The sequence below is a fragment of the Lynx rufus genome, unplaced genomic scaffold, assembly GCF_022079265.1.
Source record: "Lynx rufus isolate CCGP_SWC_20201006 ecotype Redwood Valley unplaced genomic scaffold, mLynRuf1.p SCAF_4, whole genome shotgun sequence".
Taxonomy (NCBI): domain Eukaryota; kingdom Metazoa; phylum Chordata; class Mammalia; order Carnivora; family Felidae; genus Lynx; species Lynx rufus.
In genome coordinates this window covers 160,429,697-160,440,966 of record NW_025814856.1, presented here as the reverse complement: position 1 = coordinate 160,440,966, position 11,270 = coordinate 160,429,697, and positions in this window count along the sequence as shown.

Genomic DNA, 11,270 nt, shown 5'->3' with positions numbered 1-11,270 from the left:
ACCAATTTTTAAGTTAAAACATCCAAATTCCAGATATTCTACACTCTTCTCACTAGCTATATTTGACCAAAGGCAATTTAATTAACCCTTTGACCATGAGAGTCTTTGTCACATAAAATGTCTATCTCCTTTATTCCATAAATTCCTCAAAAGCAGAAATTTCACTTTATACACCTTTGATTCTCTGCATCAAACATGGAGCCTTCAGGGCTAGTGAGTCACATGACATGCTGGGAAGGGCATACACACCATAGTCTCTTTGGTGCCTTTGGACATGGGCCGTCCTGAGCTAAGCAGGTGACGCCCGAGCACATGGTACCTTTAGGGAATTCAATCCACTGTGAAAGGCCACCAGTTTTTCCAGGAATTGGGTAAAAAACAATAAACATTAAATTGCTAACTTACTGTAATGGCATGCTAATTATTCTTTTATAATTTCTATTGCTCCTGTCCCTAACATTGACTATATTGCTGTAATAATTAAGCGGAAACTACATCACTGTGGCACCATTATTAACAATATCATCTTCTATTTTTTTAATCTACGTAGAGTTTTATTCAAAATTTGGGTTTTTAAATTTTTATTATTTTTTTTTTTAATTTGAGAGCGAGAGAGAGCACGAGTGGGGGAGAGGGGCAGACGGAGAGAGAAAGAATCTCAAGCAGGCTCCACACTCAACACGGAGCCCGATGAGGGGCTGGATCCCACGACCCTGGGATCATGACCTGAGACGAAATCAAGAGTCAGACGCTCAGCCGACTGAGCCACCGAGGAACCCCCAAAATTTATTTGAAATGCTCTCCCTTACCCGCTCAGAAAAGTGTGCTCACACCTTTCGTGAAGTGTACCTTGCATTCAAACCCTGTTGTCCATCATGTTTCGTAAAGAAACTTAGACAATTAGCATACATTTTGAGAATTATGGAATTATAATAAGCTACAAGGGACAGGTAACTTTTTAAGTCATTAATTGTCTCTTTATTTTGAAAGAGACACAGAGACAGCGTGAGAAGGAGAGATGCAGAGAGAGAAGGAGAGTAGGGGATCCCAGGCAGGCTCTGCACTTGTCAGCACAGAGACCAACGCCGGGCTGGAACTCACGAATTGTTGAGATCACGACCCCCACCGAAAAATGACTTGCTTAACCGACAGAGCTACCCAGGCGCCCCTAAGGTGCAAGTAATTTTAAATCATGCCTGAAAGTTTAGGAATGTTGTAAAAATTAGCTCACGAGTCCAGAACATCTCCTGATATCATGTGTTCATGACGGTGTAAAATCCGGGAAAGCACCATTAATGCTTTAGTCACATTAATACATAAGAAAACTAATAAGCTTGCCTCTTAGAAATTCTGTTGAATACTTTGTCTCCTATTTTTATGACACTTTATTGAGTAAAACCAATCCAAATGTAACCTCACAGGGTAATTCTCTTGTGAATAGCTCCTGCAGGTTTAGATTAAAATGGTATCTGGCCAAAAAAAAAAAAAAAACAAAGAAAGAAAAAAGAAGAAAAAAAAGCAGTTTAATGCTACAGTGAACACCGGGCACTAATCCTCAAGGATCATTTGTGAAATGAAGGGTATGTGTGACAAAAATAAATGCCCTTTCTCTTATTTTTATTTTTTTTTTAATTTAAATGTTTACTTTTTGAGAGAGACACACACATACACGCACACACATACACACGCACAAAGCGTGAGAGGGGGAGGGGCAGAGAGAGAGGGAGACATAGAATCCGGAGCAGGCTCCACTCTCCAAGCTGTCAGCCCAGAGCCCCACTTGGGGCTCGAACTCACAAACCACGGGATCATGACCTGAGCCAAAGTCAGACGCTTAACCGACTAAGCCACCCAGGCGCCCCTACATTCAACGTATCCTCACTGAGTTCTCTTCTACACCAGGCACTGTGTTGCAAGAGATACAAGGCTCAACCCTGGAGGTTTTTACGGTTGTTCGTATCACACTCAACAACACAGTGGGCACAGGGGCCATCTGTAGAGAGAAGCATTTCGTAACCTTCTATGAACTCTTGTCTTCTTTGTTACCTTGTTTGTTTGCTGTTGTTGTTACTCTCATCTTCTGCATTACTCCATCAGGGAAAAAAAAATGCATATCGTTGAGATGATTTTATGAAAAAAAGAGGTGTGAGATCTCTCACCAGATCTTTTTCAGACTACATCCCTAACCACCCCCCACCCCAGAATTTTTCCCTCTGCAGGTTTTATTGTGTTTAAGGAGGTTCGTCTCACTCCTCTTTCTACTCTCCATTCCTGGATCACCGTGGCTCTAGAGTCACTGAAGTGGAATTCTGAATTATAAGGTGTGGGCGTAAGCCTCAATAAATTAAGTTAAAAATGACCACCAGGTAGCTTATCGGTTTTTAATTATTAATTTGCTTTCTGTGTATACACAGGCCAGAGTGATCACCTGTACAAATATACTAAATTCAATTTGGCAAAGCACACACAGATATTGAGATCATTAATCACCCTACGTTCTGAACCAGACAAATACTTCGTAGTCAAAACAAAAGCAATTACAATAGATTACTGATGTTTGGCAGGGCAAAATGCTTCTTAAAAAAGAGAGAGAGAAAAACCCAGCCATTCCAAACACAGGTGTTAGGGGCACAATTGATTTTTCATTAGCTCAGTCTCTGCGAAGAGTTGGCCCTGTTCATGGCACAATGTTGCGTTAACAAGCGTATGTCCATCTCAGGGCTCCAAAGCCAAGTGGCACGGCCAGACCTAGATTTCTTACGAACCCAACACCAACACCATGAGCTCTACTAAAGAGACTGTAACTAATTAAATGCTTTCTTCTGTCACTTGGGTTTTGCTCTTCACACTTTAAAAATAAGAGTCGCAACAAAAATTGAGCTAATGATACAACTGAAGGGCTAAATGGAATCCCCCTCCTTCCTATCACCAAATGCGGGAAGAGGTGGGTGAGTGACCAGTTATGGACAGAACTGTTATTTTTTGACTATCTGACCAGTATTGCTCCCACTATAACAGATACTGTCAAAATTACTTGAAAGAGATTGATTTTTTTTTTTTGATCACCTAGGAACATCCCATATAATTTTTGGTTCCATGGCTTCTACATTTACAGTGTTTTAGGATGAGAATTTATATTTAGAGGAAGATAAAGAGTGGTGGAATTCTGAATGATCAACACACACGGGATGCATTTATCCTACTGAACCCACTGAAGCAAGAAAGAAAAATAGCGCCTTGAGTTTCTCAGTATGTAAAAATAGTAAACATGATTCAAGATGAGAATCCATAGCAAGATGTTCTCTGAAAAACTATAAAAGCAACTTTCTCCATTTAATCATTATTTAACAGAAAACACCATCTCTTGATTTTCTGATTTACTTTTTTTTCCTTGAATACACATTTTTTTCCAAGTCAGCGAGTAGGCAGAGTCTGTGAGTTTGACATTTCCATGTTGACCGCTAAGAATTTGTTTTGTTCAGAGTAACTTCTATATTTTGATTACTTTTTTTTAACAGGGCCATTGAACAAGACTTACTGTTTGTTTTTAATGACTGTTCAGTATAACCACGAAGTCAGGAAGGGCTATCTTGGCCACCTTTAATGACTGGGAATTTATGGCTGTTCTGTGCATGAGACACCAGAGAACGAGGAAGAGGAATGTTTGACGTTCTAGTAAGTACACTTCTCAGATCCTGGGAAAGCCACTTTGGAAAAATTTCGAACCACAGGGATATGATCCATTGACCAAGGATTTAATAAGGCATAAAAAGAAATGTATTAATCTAGGGGTTCGTAGCTCAGGCCTGGAGGCTAGACTGTTTGGATTCAAATCCTGGCTCCCCGCTAACCAGCTACGTGAATCTTCCAGTCAGTAACAAACTAGTGACTCACTAACCATTTGTGTGACTTTAGTATAGCTATTAAGCCTTATAACTCAGTTTCCTCATTATGAGATGGAACCAACCTCATGGCTCATTATGAAAATGAAATCATTGACACACACAGAACATACAGAATTGTTTCTGGCAAATAGTATGCACTTAATAAATGTTAGCTATAGTTATTATGGTAAGAAACAAGGAAATCATATCTTATGAAGAATAATTTCAGCAACTTTTACATACAAGAGAAGGTACATCTGAGCAGAGTCATTCCAAAAAGCCGAGCTAAAAATAACAAATGGAGGTTTCAGGGCCACAGACTTAAATGAGACCCAAGGAGATACTCCTTAATAACTAAAACTGTCAAAACGTGAGCTCCCAATACACTGAAGATGCTTAAGAAGAGGATGATGACTTTCAGAGATACTAGAGGGTATTTCTATCCAAATTGCTGCTAGATGAGCATAATAAATGTCTTTCCAGTCCTAAGGATCTGTGAGATTATATGCGCAAAATGGAAGAAATCTTGCTAGAACATATGTGTCGCCTGATTTGGCATTTCTCTGGCCAACGAACTGTCACAACCAACTTCTGCCAAGCCTATCCAACACCCACCCCCTCCTCCCAGGGGAAATACTTTCCTTAAGTTACATTCAAAATTGAACAGTATACTATTATTCTACTAATGTCGAAAAGTAGAACAATTACAGAGGTTCTGACTCTAGTCTACAAAAATAGACACAGAAGCCTTTGGCTTAGTTTTAATATTTCAAAGAGCCAAACACAACACTTACTATTTCCCATAATGAGGATGAATGGATTAACTAAACTGCAAAGTTCCCTTTTTTGAATGGAATTATGTTGATGGACTTACGTTGTCTCTGGTTCTTGATCAGAGGAAGCCCTAAGTGTTTTCACTGTTATTAACCAGGAAAATTATTCATTAGTTTATACACTTTGGTGTTTAGGAACCTTCAAAACACGCAATCCTTCGATTAAAAAATAATTACAGTAGGAAGAGGTTCAACAAGATTGGTAACCATTCTATATGTCTGTTAGAACAGTCAATTAAATGTTAGCGTTTTTAGGAGACAACATGTCTCAGAGTCAGAAGAACTGGGGTGTATCCAGGCATTGCTGGTTAAATGTTTCGAGACCTTGGGTAAATTATGAATGAATATCAGTTATTACCTCCTTAAAATGAGGATAATGTTTGCATTTGCTTATTTATTGGATACTACTTCTATGAAAGACTTATATATACCATCAAACACAAGCTACATTACATTACAAATGGGACATATTCAAGAACTGGTTTCCCCTAGAAAATACTTTTGCTGATGTAACATATTTTAGCCTCAGGAAAAAAAAACATTTTGAATGAAATTATCTATTTGTTAGTAACACACAGACATAGTTATCTGTAATTATCGCTGACCATGTGGTTTGGCAGTAGACGTCCTACATTTATTGGCATTTCTTAATTAACTAAGATATGGTTAGGGTATACGAGGTTTACAATGTCAGTTTCATATTTTATGATCACGATCTATAACCGAAAGCAAAATAAAAGTGCTCAGCAGGGTGAAGCAATCCAGATATGGCTCTTGGGCAAAATTCTGGCCAATGACTGGATCAGATCTAAGAATAGTTTTTGATGTTTCTGAATGGTTGGAAACAATCAAAAGTAGAATAAAATTTTGTGACACATGAAAGTTACATGAAGGTCAAAGTTTAGCATCCATAAATACAATTTGATTGGGACACAGCCGCACTTATTTACAGCCCTATTTACTCATTCATTCATTCATTCATTCATTCAATATTGCTTACCATGGCAGGGTTGAGAAATTGTGACAGATACTGTTTGGCCTCTGAAGACTGAAATATATTTACTCTCTGGCCCTTACCAAAAATATTCGCCCCCTGATTCAGATGGCACTGAACTAAACCATTTCCACTGAAGACTATCTTAACTATTTATTTCCAAGTCACAAAATAAATATGACTTTGGAAGTGAAAACTTGCAAAGTACATATTTAAAGATGCATCTATACGTAATCTCTTTCATCATCATGGAGGGCAAGTCTGCAGTCTTCCTGAAAAACAATATTATCTTTTTGGATGCGTGATATCTAGACCCAAAAAGGACTAGAATGAACTGAATATGATAATTAGTTTAAATTAAAACAAACGATTTAAGCTCTTACCTGGAACATTCATCTCTGTTTTGTTTCTATCTTAGGAATAAAATGAGAAACTTCAAGACAAATATCGTAACATAATTAAGCAGCTATTGAAATGCTAGCTCAATACATTTTGGCTTAAAATGGATTTAGCTGACTGCTGTTCTCAAAAATTTTAAAGTATTTTTAAAATGTTTTAAGATATGTATTTTGGTAGGAATATATGTACACACACACACACACACACACACACACACACAAATAATACATATACAAAGAAACACATTTCTATCTCCCCGCCTACATCATCCAGGCACACACACATAAGAACAATGATGCAAAAATCAAGCTACAATAGGACATTCAGTATTGGTGCTAGTCCGTGACCCTACACTGTTCCTCCCCAGGATGACTAATTAAGCTGTCCTTGCCTCAGTTTCTTCATCCTTGAGACGGGGAAGATAGCAATTATGATGATAAAAACATACATCATCGAGTTCACTAAGACAGTGGAATGACATTACATACATAATGTACTTCAAGCACGGGGGGGGGGGACATATTAAGTCCTCAACAAAGTTCATCAACAATTATTCTCATGGTCGCTATTGCTAATGCAATTTCCTGTTCCACGATTCCGAAGGGTCTACAGATGTAGGACAACATCTCCAGGGACACGTCATCTGTCTTAGCAGCCTAGGAAAGAAAGGCACCCATTGACCTGAATATGTCATTCTGTAAAAAGAATCATTTATGTCACGTAAGGTATGGATGGGGTGGAACGGGTAGAAGGGACCCCAGCTGCAAAGATTCTACCCTTTCTCTCATCTTTAGCAATGCCGAGCGCCCGGAAAATGTCTGCTAGTTAAGTACTTGTCTTTATTGGAAGGAAGATTTGAAAGAAGGAAGGAGAAAAGAATTGGGGGCATTTTCCACTCTCTTGTAGGGATTCTGGCCATAGGTAAAGAAGGCTTATCTTTTTCTTCAGGCAAAACCTGTTTATCATTCATCAAAAAGTGCACATAGTGTTAATAGAAGACTATAAAAAAAACAGTATCAGGGAAGGGTCAGTAAAGTAAGTACATTCTAATGACCAAAGCCCAGTAGAATGCACAAGTAATTTCAGAATCATAAATTTTTCTTCTGACAAGGTAGGAAAGGGAAAAAAACCTATTTTGGGAGAAAAGATGCTTTTTGTATTGTTTTGTGTGGTTGGTTTAATCTGTTCTCTAGTGCTTGTGTTTATGCATGCAATATTAGATCTATCCCATTTCCCCTGCTGGATTAGATTTTTTGCCAGTGATGAATAATAAAATGTAACTAACTTGTAAATGTATCAGACTGTGAACCACTGATAATTATAAGGTTTTATCTGTAAAACTGTTTTTCAATATATGTCTGAAATGTTTGTAGCGATTGTTTATGGGCAACACTGTAATGTCCGCGTAGGGCAGAAGTAGTCTTTGAATGATGGACTTAACTGTTCATGTTGGTCCATCACTGCGTGAACCTTTTCCCAAGGTGCTTCTCTGCTGTGGTGTGGAAACAACTTATGCAGAAACAAATCAGCACAACGGGCTTGAGACCGCTCTCCTTGCAAGGTCTGCACTTGGCTGGTGTCCAGGAACATGAATGGTAAAGAGTTTCCTACACTAAGGAGAACTTTCCTTAAGTGATAAGAGTAGTCCCCCTTGCCTAAACCATCTGGGCAAACCATACGGTTTCTACTGAAGATTTGCTTTCATTCTCAGAGACTGAACTTGCTATATGTCAGACAAAAGGTGCCACTGACCCACCACAAAAACCCTAGACTTTCCTCATAGGTGCCATTTCTCATGTGTCACAACTCACGGCTGGAGGAATCGTGTGTTTTCTGTGTGACTCCAGATGGAGAGGATTCGTGGAAGCTTATACCTAGTTTTCTCTGGATTTCACCCACCTGTCCTTTCTCTTTGCTTCTTTACTTTGTAATAAATCAGAGCCATGAGTATGAGTATGACTGTATTCTGAGTCCTGTGTGTCCTAGGGAATCACAGAAACAGGGGGTGAAAGATGGGTGGAGGGAGGGCGGGGGGTGGGGGAGCCTAAGCGATCCAAACACACAGCCTGACTTAATGCTGCTAAAAATCTGAGGAAGATGCATCTCTTGGAGTAAGAGCTATTTTTTAACTTTAGATTAACTTTGTAACTGAACTTCTGTTTATTAAAAATTTTTTTAACACTTATTTATTATTGAGAGACAGAGAGAGACAGAATGCAAGTAGGGGAGGGGCAGAGAGAGAGGGAGACACAGAATCCAAAGCAGGCTCCAGGCTCTGAGCTGTCAGCACAGAGCCTGACGTGGGGCTCGAACCTACGAATTGTGAGATTGTGACCTGGGACGGATCGGACGCTTAACCGACCGAGCCACCCGGGAGCCCCCGTAATTGAACTTCTTAAACTTATCACCACAGACTGAGAGAACTTCATGCAATTTTCCCCAAGTTCTCTTTGAGGAAAGTATGAAAGGTATAAATATTCACTGAATATTCTAAGGGATTCAGGCATATTATGGCGATGTCTTTAACAGCTGCCTTAGAGAAATTTAATCTAAGGTTGGTCTGACTTTAAAGCCGGTGCTCTTACCAGGATGGTGTACAAAATCTCCCGAAAACAACAGAGAGAAGAGCTGCCTTCTATTTTAGTCTAAAGATATTTGTTATAACTGTTTATACTTTATGTGCTGCTGAGCATAATGGATACTTGGAGTACAGAAATGTCATGCCCAGGAGAACTGAGCAGGTGTAAGGAGGCCAGTCAGCATGCCCTAGAGCATGTGGATAACAGTTTTGACCGTTCCTCTCAGGTGTCACCATCACTCGTATTTTCACTCTGAAGGGGTGCAAATTGGGTGGTTGCTAAAAGATTAGAACACAAATATCCTTGATTTGTAAGTGGGGTGCTCAAAAATGGGACAGTAGGACTCACTTGCTTATCTCTCCAGCCCTCCTCCCTTAATGCACTGGCCCTAAAACTCCTGGCATTTTCCCCCATGCCTTTCAACCCTACTACCTTCCCCTATGGAGTTCACTAATGATAATAATATGACCATTCATCACAAAATGCTTGACATTCATGTTTCAAAAAATGAACAGAAGCAAAGCAGCTGAGGAAACAAGAATCCACTCGCAGAGTTTTGTCTTTACTGTGATCATAATGTGCACTAAATATTTAAAGGGTGCAGGGCTCAAAATATTATTTCATATTTGGCTGTCCTTCCCTCCCAAGAGGGGATAAAAAAGAAATTAAAATGTGAACTGCAATAAGAAAAGTTGCCCTAGAGATGAGAAACTCAAAAGGAAAGGATATAAAACAATATGAGAATGGAAGGTACATATTAAAAGGTTTTAACAAGTATTAGATAAGGAACATTAGATACATTTTGAAGGAAGCTGAAAAATAATTCTGGTAGTTCTAGGACAGTAGTTTCTTCGTAGAAAACACAGAGAGTTAAAGACAAGAATTCTAAAGCACTATGATTGATATTTCATCTCTTTAGCTCATAATAAGCCACATATAATGCAGATAAGGTTATGTTTTAAGGAACTGCTTATTAAGGTATGAAAAAAAGCAACTCCTTTTTGAATGGGCATTGTATGTCTACCTTGGAAAAAAACATTCATACTAATGAATACTTTGTGTTATATGCTGCAAGGCAATTTACTCTTACAAACTGTCTTGCTTCAAAGCACTTGGTAAAGGGCTTCTCAGAGAGAGAGGAAGAGAGAGAGAGAGAGAGAGATAGTGTCAAACAGGAAAAATAAAGCATAGTCTTTCAGGCAACATAGTAAAGAATCTATGGAATACAGAAAAGCCAAAATAACCCAACGAACTTCTCTATGAGGGTTGAGAATAAAGCCCAACACGAAGCTGTGACTTACATGTCTCACTTTTTCACATATTGTAACACAAAAATGAAAAAAAAAAACAGATTTAGAAGAATGCTGAGAGCCATATTTTTTTTGTAACAAAAAGCATCACGTAAAATTTTCTCCATAGGTAAACGATACCACTGCTACTGAAAAAAAGTGAGACTTCTGCGTGCTAATAGGAAAGGATCTCAAAGTTATTCTATTCAGTGAAATAAGCATCTATAGATGCTTACAGAAAGGACCACTGGGTAAACACAAGATCTATGCATATACTCAAGTGGGTATATAGATACTTGGGAAATTTCAGAAGAGAGACAAAAGAAAGGGAGGATACATGGAATCTATGATCCTATGGAAGGAGACGGAGTCTGAAGCAGGAAGAGTCACTATACTTTGTCTTGTATATATGCTCAAAATATCTGAAGTCTTCTATAGTTCTACTTTGGTTCTTTATATATTAGACCTTACCTACACTGTTTACCCATTGTAAAAATCAATTCTAATTTGAAATCAATTGTTTACCATGAAAACGTGTGTGTATGTGCACATTAAATATTATTCTAGCTGACCATCATAACAGATCAATAGATTAGAAGCCAGTCAACCAAGAGACATGTGATGTTTGTTTACATTTTTCACGTCTGGTAGTATGCTTCATTATTTCTTTACGCCTACTTAATAATATAATTGGTAACCAAATTTTGCTACTGGGTTGGTTTATTCTCATTTCATGTCAGTCACATGCTGTACGTACTCGGGAAAAGAGAAATGTAATTCATACCAAGATAGATTCCATTATAAGGCTTCATCATTTTAGATGAAGATATAACAAATGGTCATTCTTATAGTGTTTCTATAAAATCAAAAGTCTTTGTCTCATTGTTACTCCTCTTGACATGATGGTTTTTTCTACTCTATACCTGTGACTGTCCTTTTATTTTGAAGTTTATTCATTGTCCCCAGTAAATCCTTTGCATAAATACAGAAAATCTTTGCATAATACAAGGTGATATAGATATTGTCATAAACAGAAAATAACTATTCTTAACATTATCAGTGTCAAATCTTGCATAACTTTTCTTCATTCATCAATCTCCAATAACATCCGAGAGTCTACAAAGTTCTAGTAATGTCATTGGGCCAAAAACAAAACAATGAAAACCAGTGGTGGTTCCTATACTCATGCTGCATCTTACATAAGTCAATGCATTTATTCTAATATTGTGAATAAACTGCATAGTTTTTGAGCTGCTGTAAAATGACCATGCAGATTTATGAGCTCCCTATCA